Source organism: Lolium perenne, chromosome 7, assembly GCF_019359855.2.
Source record: "Lolium perenne isolate Kyuss_39 chromosome 7, Kyuss_2.0, whole genome shotgun sequence".
NCBI lineage: Eukaryota > Viridiplantae > Streptophyta > Magnoliopsida > Poales > Poaceae > Lolium > Lolium perenne.
This window is the reverse complement of record NC_067250.2, coordinates 69,790,703-69,806,859: the sequence shown is the minus strand read 5'-3', so window position 1 is coordinate 69,806,859 and position 16,157 is coordinate 69,790,703. Positions and strand designations below refer to the sequence as shown.

Here is a 16,157-nt window from a genome sequence, read left to right as displayed (position 1 = left end):
ACTATATTTATGCTAGAGCTTTTCATTTTGAAAACAAGAAACAATTTTGTCAACGGTAGCAATAAATCATATGTGTTATGTATAAGATATCTTATAAGTTGCAAGCCTCATGCATAGTATACTAATAGTGCTCGCACCTTGTCCTAATTAGCTTGGATTAACACGGATTATCATTGCATAGCATATGTTTCAACCAAGTGTCACAAAGGGGTACCTCTATGCCGCCTGTACAAAGGTCTAAGGAGAAAGTTCGCATTGGATTTCTCGCTTTTGATTATTCTCAACTTAGACATCCATACCGGGACAACATAGACAACAGATAATGGACTCCTCTTTAATGCATAAGCATTCAACAACAGTTAATTTTCTCATAAGAGATTGAGGATTAGTTGTCCAAACTGAAACTTCCACCATGAATCATGGCTTTAGTTAGCGGCCCAATGTTCTTCTCTAACAGTATGCATACTCAAACCATTTGATCATGAAAATCGCCCTTACTTCAGACAAGACGAACATGCATAGCAACTCACATGATATTCAACAAAGGTAAAAGAGTTGATGGCGTCCCCAGAAACATGGTTACCGCTCAACAAGCAACTTATTAAGAAATAAGACACATAAGTACATATTCTTCACCACGATAGTTTTTAAGGCTATTTGTTCCATGAGCTATATATTGCAAAGGCAAAGAATAGAAGTTTTAAAGGTAGCACTCAAGTAATGTACTTTGGAATGGCGGAGAAATACCATGTGGTAGGTAGGTATGGTGGACACAAATGGCATAGTTATTGGCTCAAGGATTTGGATGCACGAGAAGAATTCCTCTCAATACAAGGCTAGGCTAGCAAGGTTGTTTGAAGCAAACTCAAGTATAAAACGGTGCAGCAAGACTCACATATGAACATATTGTAAGCATTATAAGACTTTACATTGTCTCCTTGTTGTTCAAACACCTTAACCAGAAAATATCTAGACTCTAGAGATCAATCATGCAAACCAAATTTTAACAAGCTCTATGTAGTTATTCATTAATGAGTACAAGGTACATGATGCAAGAGCTTAAACAAAATCTATATGAGCACAACAATTGCCAAGTATCACATTATTCAAGACATTAAACCATTTACCACATGCAGCATTTTCCGTTTCCAACCATATAACAATGAATGAAATAGTCCAACTTTCGCAATGAACATTAAAGATGAAGCTAAGAACATATGTGTTCATACGAAACAACGGAGCGTGTCTCTCTCCCAAACAAAGAATGCTAGGATCCTATTTTATTCAAACAAAACAAAAATAAAAACAAACACAAACAGACGCTCCAAGTAAAGCACATAAGATGTGACGGAATAAAAATATAGTTTCACTAGAGGAACCTGATAAGTTGTCGATGAAGAAGGGATGCCTTGGGCATCCCCAAGCTTAGAAGCTTGAGTCTTCTTAAAATATGCAGGGATGAACCACGGGGGCATCCCCAAGCTTAAACTATTCACTCTTCTTGATCATATTGTATCATCCTCCTCTCTTGACCCTTGAAAACTTCCTCTACATCAAACTTAAAACAAACTCATTAGAGGGTCAGTGCATAATTCATATATTCAGAGGTGACATAATCATTCTTAACACTTCTGGACATTGCACAAAGCTACTGAAAGTTAATGGAACAAAGAAATCCATCAAACATAGCAAAACAGGCAATGCGAAATAAAAGGCAGAATCTGTCAAAACAGAACAGTCCGTAAAGACGAATTTTTTAGAGGCACCAGACTTGCTCAGATGAAAATGCCCAAATTGAATGAAAGTTGCGTACATATCTGAGGATCACACAAGTAAATTGGCATATTTTTCTGAGTTACCTACAGAGAACCATACCCAAATTCGTGACAGCAAGAAATCTGTTTCTGCGCAGTAATCCAAATCTAGTATTGACTTTACTATCAAAGACTTTACTTGGCACAACAATGCAATAAAATAAAGATAAGGAGAGGTTGCTACAGTAGTAAAAACTTCCAAGACACAACAAAACAGTAGCAAAATAATCACATGGGTTATCTCCCAAGAAGTTCTTTCTTTATAGCCATTAAGATGGGCTCAGCAATTTTAATGATGCTCACATAAGGATGAGAGTTGAAGCAAAAAGAGAGCATCAAAAAGCAAGTATGAAACAAATTTAAGCCTAACCCACTTCCTATGAAAAGGAATCTTGTAAATAAATAAATAAATTCATGAAGCGTAATGCAACAAGCATAGAAAGATAAAGCAAGTGTAACTTCAAGATTTTCTGCAAAAAGAGAGGTGTTTTAGTAACACGAAAATTTCTACAACCATATTTTCCTCTCTCATAAAGATTTTCAGTAGTATCATGAACAAACTCAACAATATAACTATCAAATGAAACATTCTTATCATGAGCTATATGCATAAAATTATTACTCTCCACATAAGCATAATCAATTTTATTAGTTGTAGTGGGAGCAAATTCAACAAAGTAGCTATCATTATTATTCTCATCAAGTGTAGGAGGCATAGTATAATCATAATAAAATTTACTCTCCATAGTAGGCGGCACCAAAAGACCACTATCATTATAATCGTCATAAATAGGAGGCAAAGTATCATCAAAGAAAATTTTCTCCTCAAAACTTGGGGGACTAAAGATATCATGCTCATCAAAACCAGCTTCCCCAAGCTTAGAATTTTCCATAGTATTAGCAACAATGGTGTTCAAAGCATTCATACTAATAACATTCCCATTAGCATGCATATAAAGTTCCATGGGTTTTTTAATTCTCTCTTCAAACACATCATGTCCTAATTCAAGATAAAGTTCGTAAAGATCTCTCATTTTGTTGTTGTTTTCCATTAAGCCTAACTAGTGAAGTCACACAACTTAGTGTTCTCAGGAGTATTCATTTTAACAGTAATAAAAACAAGTAAAGCAAACTAAATTAAGTAAAGTAAAACAAGTAACTAATTTTTTTTTGTGTTTTTAATATGGAGATCAAGAAAGTAAATAAAGTAAAGCTAGCAACTAATTTTTTTGTATTTTGATATAAGAGCAAACAAAACAGTAAATAAAATAAAGTAAAGCAAGACAAAAACAAAGTAAAGAGATTGGATGTGGGAGACTCCCCTTGCGGCGTGTCTTGATCTCCCCGGCAACGGCGCCAAAAATTTACTTGATGCGTGTAGTTGACACGTCCGTTGGGAACCCCAAGAGGAAGGTGTGATGCGCACAGTAGCAAGTTTCCCTCAGTAAGAAACCAAGGTTTAATCGAACCAGTAGGAGTCAAGAAGCACGTTGAAGGTTGATGGTGGCGGAATGTAGTGCGACGCAACACCAGGGATTCCGGCGCCAACGTGGAACCTGCACAACACAATCACAGAACTTTGCCCCAACGTAACAGCGAGGTTGTCAATCTCACCGGCTTGCTGTAAACAAAGGATTAGATGTATAGTGTGGTTGATGATGGTTGTTTGCAAAGAACAGTAAAGAACAATTGCAGTAGATTGTATTTCAGATGTAAAGAATAGGACCGGGGTCCACAGTTCACTAGTGGCGTCTCTCCCATAAGATAGCAGATGTTGGGTGAACGAATTACAGTTGGGCAATTGACAAATAAAGAAGGCATAACAATGCACATACATATATCATGATGAGTACTATGAGATTTAATCAGGGCATTACGACAAAGCACATAGACCGCTATCCAGCATGCATCTATGCCTAAAAAGTCCACCTTCAGGTTATCATCCGAACCCCCTCCAGTATTAAGTTGTAAACAATAGACAATTGCATTAAGTATGGTGCGTAATGTAATCAACACAAATATCCTTAGACAAAGCATCGATGTTTTATCCCTAGTGGCAACATCACATCCACAACCTTAGAACTTTCTGTCACTGTCCCAGATTTAATGGAGGCATGAACCCACTATCGAGCATAAATACTCCCTCTTGGAGTTACAAGTATCAACTTGGCCAGAGCCTCGACTAGCAACAGAGAGCATGCAAGAACATAAACAACATATATGATAGATTGATAATCAACTTGACATAGTATTCAATATTCATCGGATCCCAACAAACACAACATGTAGGATTACAAATAGATGATCTTGATCATGATAGGCAGCTCACAAGATCTAACATGATAGCACAATGAGGAGAAGACAACCATCTAGCTACTGCTATGGACCCATGGTCCAGGGGTGGACTACTCACACATCGATCCGGAGGCGATCATGGCGATGAAGAGACCTCCGGGAGATGATTCCCCTCTCCGGCAGGGTGTCGGAAGCGATCTCCTGAATCCCCCGAGATGGGATTGGCGGCGGCTGCGTCTCTGGAAGGTTTTCCGTATCGTGGCTCTCGGTACTGGGGGTTTCGCGACGGAGGCTTTAAGTAGGCGGAAGGGCAGGTCAGGGGGCCACACGAGGGCCCCACACGCCAGGGCCGCGTGATGCGTGCAATTAACACACGTCCGTTGGGAACCCCAAGGGGAAGGTGTGATGCAGACAGTAGCAAGTTTTCCCTCAGAAAGAAACCAAGGTTTATCGAACCAGGAGGAGCCAAGAAGCACACTGAAGGTTGATGGCGGCGGGATGTAGTGCGGCGCAACACCAGGGATTCCGGCGCCAACGTGGAACCTGCACAACACAACCAAAGTACTTTGCCCCAACGAAACAGTGAGGTTGGCAATCTCACCGGCTTGCTGTAACAAAGGATTAACCGTATTGTGTGGAAGATGATTGTTTGCAGAAAACAGTAAAGAACAAGTATTGCAGTAGATTGTATGCGATGTAAAGAATAGGACCGGGGTCCACAGTTCACTAGAGGTGTCTCTCCCATAAGATAAATAGCATGTTGGGTGAACAAATTACAGTCGGGCAATTGACAAATAGAGAGGGCATGACAATGCACATACATGATATGATAAATATAGTGAGATTTAATTGGGCATTACGACAAAATACATAGACCGCTATCCAGCATGCATCTATGCCTAAAAATTCCACCTTCAGGTTATCATCCGAACCCCTTCCAGTATTAAGTTGCAAACAACAGACAATTGCATTAAGTATGGTGCGTAATGTAATCAATAACTACATCCTTGGACATAGCATCAATGTTTTATCCCTAGTGGCAACAGCACATCCACAACCTTAGAACTTTCTATCACTGTCCCAGATTTAATGGAGGCATGAACCCACTATCGAGCATAAATACTCCCTCTTGGAGTTAAGAGCAAAAACTTGGCCAGAGCCTCTACTAATAACGGAGAGCATGCAAGATCATAAACAACACATAGGTAATAGATTGATAATCACCATAACATAGTATTCTCTATCCATCGGATCCCGACAAACACAACATATAGCATTACAGATAGATGATCTTGATCATGTTAGGCAGCTCACAAGATCCAACAATGAAGCACATAAGGAGAAGACGACCATCTAGCTACTGCTATGGACCCATAGTCCAGGGGTGAACTACTCACTCATCACTCCGGAGGCGATCATGGTGATGAAGAGTCCTCCGGGAGATGATTCCCCTCTCCGGCAGGGTGCCGGAGGCGATCTCCTGAATCCCCCGAGATGGGATTGGCGGCGACGGCGTCTCAGTAAGGTTTTCCGTATCGTGGCTCTCGGTACTGGGGGTTTCGCGACGGAGGCTTTAAGTAGGCGGAAGGGCAACGCAGGGGGCCACACGAGGGCCCCACACGCTAGGGCCGCGCGGCCAAGGCCTGGGCCGCGCCGCCCTAGTGTGGCGGCGCCTCGTGGCCCCACTTCCTTTCCCCATCAGTCTTCTGGAAGCTTCGTGCAAAAATAGGACCCTGGGCGTTGATTTCGTCCAATTCCAAGAATATTTCCTTACTAGGATTTCTGAAACCAAAAACAGCAGGAAACAGCAACTGGCTCTTCGGCATCTTGTTAATAGGTTAGTGCCGGAAAATGCATAAATACGACATATAATGTGTATAAAACATGTAGATATCATCAATAATGTAGCATGGAACATAGGAATTATCGATACGTCGGAGACGTATCACCGCGCGGCCAGCACCTGGGCCGCGCCGCCCTGTTGTGGCGGCGCCTCGTGGCCCCACTTCGTAAGTCCTCCGGTCTTCTGGAAGCTTCGTGTAAAAATAGGCCCCTGGGCGTTGATTTCGTCCAATTCCGAGAATATTTCCTTTGTAGGATTTCTGAAACCAAAAACAGCAGAAAACATCAACTGGCTCTTCGGCATCTCGTCAATAGGTTAGTGCCGGAAAATGCATACTAATGACATAAAGTGTGTATAAAACATGTGAGTATCATCATAAAAATAGCATGGAACATAAGAAATTATAGATACGTTTGGGACGTATCAAAGCTCTCCATGATATACAGTTCACTGCCTGCATCGGTTGCACCGAATTTAGCATTCAGTGCATCCCAGAGCTCTTTACCATCTGTTATGTGCATGTACACATCACACAGATGATTAGCAAGAATACTCAGAACGCATCTGATGAAGAGAGTATTGTTTTCCTTGAACTTGTTCTGATCTTAGTCAGATATAGTTCCTTCAGGTAAACCATCACTAACTTCGAACACTTTCAGATGAGTAAGCCAGAGCGTGGCCTTAACCTGTCACCTCTTAAAGTGCACACCTGTAAACTTATCCGGCCTCAGTGCATCAGCAAAACCAGCGATTGTTAACTCAGGAAATTGCCTACAATTAGGTTTTTCGATTGTTGGATAATTAGGCACAATTTCCATGATTAATTCCAGAATATAAAACATAATGACAACAACTACTAACATGTGAAACTCGAACATACTAGATGCATTAATCAACATGAGTAGCAGCAGCGTAAACGGTAAAGCATCCATCGCTAAACAGATCGTGATATATCGCACGTACCGATTTGGTGGAGGTGGCGGTGGAGGTGTAGAAGATGATGTCGCAGCAATAACGTTGTTGACGATAGGGACGACGGGTCGAAGTAGACGGCATTGAAGACTTCGGTAGGCAGCACCGTCCGACTTGGACGAAAGGCGACCCGTGATGAAGAGCTTGAGCAGTCGCGCAGAGCGCTTCCCAAAAACCTAATTCGCCCGAACCGACTCTATTCGTTTTCCTGAGTTGCAAAAAGTAAGGAAAGTCTCGGCTCGAGGCTCAATCCACTCACCCCGAGCGCGGCGCGCGTCGTGTCGTGACGTGTCGTGACGAGCGAGCGAGTAGCACTCCTATTCTCACTCATTTACTAGTGGTGGAACAACCCACCTTATAAGGTGGTCTAACTTCCTCCCAACTTTCCATGTGGGACTAAACTTCCCACCTATTGCCACTCCCTAGTGAGCTGCCACCAACTTGGGCTCAAACTCACAAGGCTGCCACTATGTGGGCTTTAAGATTTATAGGAAAAACTGAAATCTAATTTGGATCACTAAAAATGGGTCCAATATTTCAACATAACATACTTCAGTATATCTAGTCCCCATGATCTTCCTAAGGACCCGCTTATTTTGAAGTTTTTTAGCCGAAAACAGAGGGGAAAGTTATGGACCTAAGCAGCACACGCTAACACCCCGCTTTGCTCCGTATTATTTGGAGCTGGCCGGTATTAATACACCATTCCAAATGGGGCCTAAACGATTATATGTGATATAATAATGTTATCACCACTCTCACCTAACAAATCTTATTATCTTATAACAGTCACATCCACTATATGGTGTTCATGTGCCACTTTTAGGATTCTCTACGATCACATATGTAGTACGCCTCGGTATGAGAATCAATAGGTATGTCACTTTGAAAACCATCGACTGCAAAAATATATTTTTTTGCACTTGCACATTGATGTAAAATTACATACTCTCTCCGATTCATATTAATTGCCACTAAAATGGATGTATCTAAAACTAGAATATGTCTAGATACATTTATATTTGTGTCAATTAATATGAATCGGAGGGAGTACTATTTGTCGTTGCATACTAATATGCAATTGCACATTTAATATTTAGACGTGGTTACGCAATGGTTTCACCTCCAACTTTTTAAAAATGAATGCAGTAGGGGAGCCTCTAAACCCATATTTCAATAATAAGAACCCAAATCCAAGAGAGGAGGGCAAGGAGTGTGCGATGCATGCAACTCTTTATATAGAGTTATAGACACGAGACTGGCTTTTCAGAACCTGGGCGCATGTGAACCCACTTTTTCAAAAGTGCCCGTTTGTGATGTAAAAACATGTTTTAAAAATCGAAACACAAAATGAATGCAAAGTGATCTCAAACATGTGCCATGGACATGAGTTTCGTGAAAAACCCTTTTATTTTGCCTCGGCAAAAAAGTGAAATTTTGCAGGGCTATATAGCTAGCATATAGCAGTATATATGTGACGTATTTTGTCTTTTTTAGATTCTAAAATAAAAAAGTGGTTTCTCCGCGAAAACTTTCTACGCACACATGGAACATGCATACGTACCCCGTTATTTTTATTTCAGAATTTTTTAACATTTGGAAAATGCATTTCCCACCTGGTCACGTGCACCTAGGTTCAACTGGGACTTTTCCTATAGAAACGACCTAGCTAGCTAGTTCAACCAACGTCACTAGTACTCGCTTAGTAAACGTGTGTCGGAGCGCACTGTCTTGCTCATCTAAACATCCATACGGATGAAGATTGAGAAAGATGGGTAACATATTTCAGCATATCCGGTCCCCATGTCTTCCTAAATGATTATGTGTGATATAACAATGACATCACCACTCACACCTAACAAATCTTATTATTTTATACTCCCTCTGTCCATTTTTAATCGATGCAACATTGGTATGTAATTAGGCTACTCCTCCTGCACCCCCGCGTTAATTTTATCCGACCGAAGGGAGTAACAGTCACAACCACTATGTGGTTTTCATGTGCCACTTTTAAGATTCTCTACGATCACATATGGGGTATACGCCTCTGTATGAGAATCAATTGATATGTCACTTTAAAAAGCATCGACTGCAAAAATATCTTTATGTCCCACAACAATTTATTTATGCATAGAAGACTACTTACGTAGGTATGATGATAAACACACCGATGCCGTGTTATATTGTTTGAGGATCAACAATAGATGGGTGTGACTAATTCTTAGTTGAAGTTCTCAGTCAGATGAACCAGATGAACGACATCAAATCTCACGAGTTGCAACTAATCATTAGGACGAATCACGAAGCAAATTTAACGATCCGTACACATTTTTCTGGTTGCTACCTCACTTGTAACTGATTAAATTCAGTCAATACAAATGGCTTTGTTCAGGGCAATCAGCAGCCCAATATATTGGATCTTAATGAACATCCCAGGCTTGATGAACAACAAGTTAATAATGATGAGCAGCCCATCCGTCTCCCCTTCTGGCTCCCGGAGTCTTCTGGTATATTAGAATTTCTGTGATTTTTCTAGAATTTTCCGAGCACTTTCAATTTTGAACATTTTCTGCAATAAACAGACATAATAAACAGAAATTGGCACCGTGACACTTGTTAATAGGTTAGTCCAATAAATATCATAAAATGATGCAAAGTGCACATAAAACATACAGCAATTGGTGTAAAACAAGCATGAAGCATCAAAAATTATAGATACGTTTGCAACGTATCACACCCCATTTGGCCGAGGTGAGTAGGGAGGCGTCCTCTCATGGATAATACCATGTTCCGCACAAAAAAGAATCAAACTCGTTGGAAAAATACTCTCCACCACGATCGCTTGATTATAATTTGAGTACACTAGTTAAATGCTCGTGCGATGCACGGGTTCTAAATTTCTTTAATATGGTAATTCGTATGTACGAAAAAATATAACCACATAATATTACAAAAATAATAAGATTTTATGTTGTTTTAAATGTAATTCGATAAAAAACTATAATTCAATATCATATTGTGCATATAAAGCAATGATCCAACAATTAACTCTCATAGCATAGTGCAGACGAGTCAACCAAATGAATTAATCGTCCTTGATTAAGTTGTTCGATTTGTTTCACTAATGTGCGTCACTATCACAATCATTTTTCTTGGTGAGTACCTTTTTCTATGTCCTCACCATCCTAGACGAACCAACATATATTCCTTACTTTTTTGATATCCTTCCCATCTGGTTGCCCTCTTCCTCCTATAAGAACTAACTTTCATATGCAAGCATTATCACTCATGGCTCATTGAATTTGAATCCAATCACCTCTTTTGTAATGCCGTGAAGCAAGAATATAAAAATATTTAGGCGCTATTAAGTTGTGCAAATCATCAGTTGCACAAAGACCTGCACAATGATTGATATGCACAAAGACCATTAAAACACCTCACTTTGCAGAGATCATTTGAAAGACAGTTAAAACACCTCACTTTGTAAGTTCTTTACACATAAATAATATTCTATATATACACTACAACATTACCGAAGTAACAACAGACTTCAAGCAACATAGTAAGGTGTTGACACAACCTTTACGGATTTTAAAAAATCAAGATAAATATTATTTTCTGGACTCCATGGTTTGAGCGGCTATAAAATTGTAAGTATTTTCTCAACAGCAAAATATAATTTACAAAAGGCATACCAGAAATGAGAGTAAAAGTGCATTAAGAAGATACAATTAAATCAATTGAATCACCATTCGGTGCATGAATACTATCTGATGAATACACAACATACAGTATATTCTCGCTTCAAAATATGATGTTCTACTAATCCTATATATAATCCTAATACTCTCCCTTTATACATGCTCGGAAGTGACATCCAAATATAGGAAATCGTTGCTGATCTTTTGGAGAGCATTCATTTTCTAGGCCTGCAAATGAAGTCATCAAATTAAGTATTGAAGTGGAAAAATACATTATAGAGCAAAAGCTACACACTTAAGGTGGGCACAAATAGAGATACACACAAGGCTGCCGTGACATAACAGGAAAGCTCCATGTGAAGCACAATATAAAAACCACTGCATATAGTAAGATTTCAGGAAACAAAGTACTGAGCCAAAAAAAATTGAAGCAGAGTACTCAACCAATTGATTCACATGCCCTTGAACGTAGTAAACCTTCTGATGAGAAACATTTCAGTTGCAGTGCTTGAATAAAAACATAGATGGTGCCAAAATTATCAGTGCAGTTTTACACTGATACACTAAACTAAGTACACGAGAGAAAATCATGGATATGTTGGTTGTGCACATGGTTCCATCTTCGTTGGCACGCATAATACAAATCGATACTTTACCAAACTGTCATATTTGCCTGGTAGTTAGGGTGTTAAGTAATTGGATATCTTAATCTATTGCAGTGCTTGAATAAAAAGATTGGCTAAACCCATTATCTAGCTCCATTGATACTCTCACGGGTTTGCCACACCTCTGAAGCTATGTTGTAGTAATGATTCTGACATCAATGCAATATCTTTGCTTATTTATATATGGGAAACAAAACGCAAAATGGTTACGGTTCGACAGAAATTAGACGAGCCAACAACCAACTATTCTGAAGTGGAATCATACACAATCTAAGAACAGAATCATCTAGCAGTAATTCCGGATTTAATGTTAAGAAGAGACCAAGATTCAACCAGATCATTCCATCAACACAAAATGTAGCCTAAAAACCAACTTTCACTTCAACACAAAATGTAACCTGAAAAGCAATGAGTGTATACATCATCAACGGACTACAAGGGTTTACCGCAGTTAATGAGCGGAAATGTCAGCTCATTTGGGCAAGAACACCCTAAGAAACAAAAGCAGCATTACAAAACCAAACCTAAGGCAATCTATGAAACAATTGACTCAGAGTGGCACTACGCTTGGCTAATACATGATATAGACTCGATAAACCACTAAACCTTGGCATTCCCTTGATTACAACTATAATTCTAGAAAAGCTGCTTTTTATCTGTGATTATAAAAGTATAAGGAAATTATCAAAACTTGGAAGTGCTTTAACCAACTTAAGGATATGGGGCACCTCAACAACTTAGTATGCTTACCGGCTGTGTAGGGGCTTTCTTGACGGGGGAACTTTTGTAACATCTTAATAATTTTTTGTGTATAAACACAAAATAACAAGCACGAGATAAACTAATAGTGAAATATAAGCAATATTGATTGACATCCACCCCAAAAAAAGAAAAGATTAACAGATCTTTACCTGGCTAAGCCCATTATCTAGCTCCATTGATACTCTGACAGGTTTTGTCACACCTCTGAAGCTATGCTGTAGTAATGATTCTGACACCAATGCAATATGTTTGCTTATTTATATATGGGATACAAAACGCAAAACGGTTACAGTTCGACGGAAATTAGACGAGCCAGCAACCAACCATTCTGAAGTGGAATCATACACAGTCTAAGAACATAACCATCTAGCAGTAGTTCCGGTTTTCATGTTACGAAGAGACAAAGATTCAACCAGATCATTCCACCAACACAAATGTAACCTGAAAACCAACTGTGGGTTCAACACAAAATGTAACCTGGAAAGCAATGTGTATGCAATGAGTGTATACATCAGTGGACTACAAGGGTTTAGAGCATCTCCAACAGGCGCTCTATCCCGCGCTGTATCCAAAAAAAGCGGCTGGTTTAGCGCGTGGGCGCAAAATTATGCTCCAACAAGCGCTCTAACCCGCGATGTAAAATACAGCTTGAGGCAAAAGCGCTATATCGTGCACTATATCTACCGCGCCGGAAAGAGCGTGTTGTATCCGTCGCGCGCAGAAACAAGTACGGATTTTTACAGCTCCAAGGTTTAGAGCTTCTGTTGGAGGTGAATATGCCCTCACGCACAAAATATGGATAGAGCGCGCTGTAAAGTGATTTTTACAGCGCCAAATTTAGAGCGCCCGTTGGAGATGCTCTTACCACAGTTAATGAGCGGATATGTCAGGCGATGCGGTGTACATATTTTCTCTATTATTTGTATGATGCCAATGGAAGTATGAAACCTAATATCTTGTAAAAAGCACCCCTGGGGTACATATACTAAATTAAACAGAATAGGGAACCGGGTGCTTTGCAATGTGAAGTAGAGATTTATAGAACAAGAAATAAGGCAAGAATGGATATTCAGACTGGTGTGCTTTGGTCACGAAGCTTGAGAAATCATTGGGGATTTGGGGGCGATAATATTCCCTCTATGGTTGTATCCTTACAGTAACAATCATCATTAATTGGACTTCGCGAAAGAACTTAAAGTGACAATCATAAATCAGATATCTAGACAGTGCAAAATAACGTAAAGGAGGAAGCTCGCCTACATTGTCGGAGGATGTGGCGGCACGGTCCTGGACTCCTGGGGGTGGTGGCATGGCCATATTGGAGGTGGTTACGCGATACTCGAAGGGGAGACGGCAACAAAACAACCTGGGTGGGAGACAACACAACAATATTAATCTGCTATATCACAGTATGCATCCAGTCGGACTCCGACCGGAGCAGATCAAATTCAACATCCACATATATTAATCAAGAGACAACACAATACCAGCGTCACCTAAGCGTAATTAAACCAAACCTTCACCCATGAATGCAAGATATTATTAACTCTTCTAAACAAAAAATATCATTACCTGAAACCTTTGCCATCTCAATCTTAATTACAAGCTCAAATCCTCCCTTCAGGGAATCATACTGTTTCTCAACTGAATTATCTGATCATATCACTTCACTTCATCAAGAATTAATCAAGACGACTTAAAATAGAAAACATTCTAGTTACCTGGGCAGAAAAGATCACGCAATAGCAACCTAAAGAAAAGAATTCACCACAAGTATAGTTTTAAAGCTCTGAATTTATATAGCATGTGTTAACCCCCGCAAGCAGTAGACCCGCATATTACCCTGTACTCAACCTAAGCATTACCCAAGAACCATTACTCAATGGAAAAAAAGAGTCAAATGTAATATATTTGTAGAAGGGTCACAACAATGAGTTGTGGAAATAAATTCTGCACAGACTCAAAAAGCAAGAAAGAACCTGATGGGTTGTCGGTGCTTCTACGTGTATAGAGGCCTGGCTTGGACCTAGGAGAGGCGGAGGCAGCTTCTTGACCTCGATGTCGCACAACACAAGTGAGAAATGTCCAAGCTTCCTACCAATGAAAGAGCATGAGCTGTGTCATCTTATTGTGGGTATGCATTTTATCGAACATGAGAAAGGCGTTAGAATGAGCAGGCATAGATCAAGATGGCAAATCGTCTCTGTCCTACCGGCAGGGCGGGCTCCCGTCCATCGATGATGCAGGGCTGCCGCTAAGCCACCATGACTGCTGCTGGGAGAGAAGAAGGGGAGCATGAGGAAGGAGGGGTGCCAATCTCACGAAGATGACCCACGACACGAGATGGCGCTCAGATCTGCTCCACGAATCCTTCTCCCATCTTGTTGCTTTTTCTGCAGGAACATCTTGTCGTTCTGGTCTTAACCTCACGGGTCTCCGCAACGGCCAGAATCTCGGTGAGCGGCAGGCTTGAGGCTTGGAGCACGGAGGGCGGCTGGTGCGACTACGCGGTGGTGTGGAGGCGCGCACGAAGGCCTGAGGGATGGGGGTAGGGCGTTGTCGCGGCGGGAGGCGTGGAGCGTCGGCGGTTGAGGAGAGCACAAGATTGACGGGAGGATTCGGTGGCGGATTTCCTGCTGAAGTTATTTCATGAGCAGTTATTTTTGGGTGCGCGACAAAGCAGGTGCGAGCGATCAATCTCATGGTGCGACGAAGCAAAGGACGGACGAAGTACCGATTGACGACGGAACCGGTTCCCCCTTTTTATTAAGTAGTAGAGATAAGTCTGACAAAGATAAGCGGAACAAGCCTCCGCACACATAACTCTTTCCAACAAATTGTTCACACTTGGAAATTACAACTTTATTGGACTCAAAAACCAACTTAAAACCATCTTGACATAAAAGCGATCCGCTAACGAGATTCTTATTAATGGATGGAACGTGTTTCACATTCTTCAGCTGGATGGTCTTTCCCGAAGTAAACTTCAGATCCACCGTACCAACACCACGAACAGAAGCACGTGAGCCATTTCCCATCAGCACGGAGGAAGTCCTTGCGACCTGATAAGAAGAAAACATAGAATCATCAGAACATACATGTGTATTGGCTCCGGTGTCTATCCACCAATCAGGAGAATTACATATTGAAAGGACAGTAGGAGAAATACCGTACCCAACGTCCTTCATCTCAGTATCAACGACAATAACAACATTTGCGGACTTGCCGATGTTCCCACGCCGATCATGACGTTCTAGGCAATCAGGAGCCCAATGTCCAGGAGCGCCACAAACATGGTAGTTCCCTTTCTTCTTATAAGGAGTCTTCCTCTTGAAGTTGGTTGATTTGGAGGCTTTGTTCTTCTCATCAAACTTGCCCTTTCCATTGTTCTTGTTCTTAGACTTGTGAGATTGGAAGTTCTTCTTGTGTACCACATTGGCACTAGAACCTCCCTCAAAACTACAAGCGCGTGTGTCCTTTGCTCTCGCCTTCTCTTCCACATGAAGCGAGCCAATGAGATCCGAAACGGAAAACTCTTGTCTCTTATGTTTCAGAGAAGTAGTAAAGTTCCTCCACGAAGGAGGAAGCTTGGCAATAATGCCACCGGCCATAAATTTGTCCAGTAAGGTACACTTAAACTGCTTGAGTTCTTTGGCAAGAGACTGAATCTCATGAGCCTGCTCAACCACGGAGCGCTCATCAGTCATCTTGTAGTCATAGTATTGCTCCATGACATACAATTTGGTGCCAGCGTCCGAGACCCCAAATTTGATCTCGAGCGCATCCCACGCATCTTTACCATGGTCGAAAGCCATGTACGGGTCAACAATGTTGTCCCCAAGAATGCTGAACAAGGCCGTCCTTAACATGGCGTCGACCTTCTCAAACTTTTCCTGCTCCTCTGCAGAAAGAGGCCCCTCAGGTCTAGCATCTGTGGCGCTAAAACAGCCTAGGTTTTTAAACCATAGAACTGCCTTTGTGCGCCACCTCTTGTAATGCATACCATCAAAGATGGGAGGTCGAGTAGCGGCAGCAACACTGTTTGAATTGATTTGCCTATAATCAGGTTTTTGGATTGTTGAATATATAAGCAAATATCCATATA

At 40.9% G+C, this 16,157-nt stretch overlaps 1 long non-coding RNA gene across 7 annotated transcripts; it reads right to left on the bottom strand.

Annotated features, from left to right (window-relative positions):
• Positions 1-10,660: 10,660 nt before the first annotated feature.
• LOC127317165 (uncharacterized) lies at positions 10,661-14,765 on the bottom strand. Of its 7 annotated transcripts, none has more exons than XR_007860934.2 (3): positions 14,265-14,762; positions 12,202-14,146; positions 10,661-11,688 (listed from the first exon to the last, which is right to left on the bottom strand). It is a non-coding gene; the product is annotated as an uncharacterized lncRNA (long non-coding RNA). The 7 variants fall into 7 exon arrangements; XR_007860937.2 differs by having other exon boundaries at positions 10,661-10,853; XR_007860935.2 differs by having other exon boundaries at positions 10,661-12,281; positions 12,377-14,146; positions 14,265-14,761.
• Between the last annotated feature and the right edge of the window lie 1,392 nt (positions 14,766-16,157).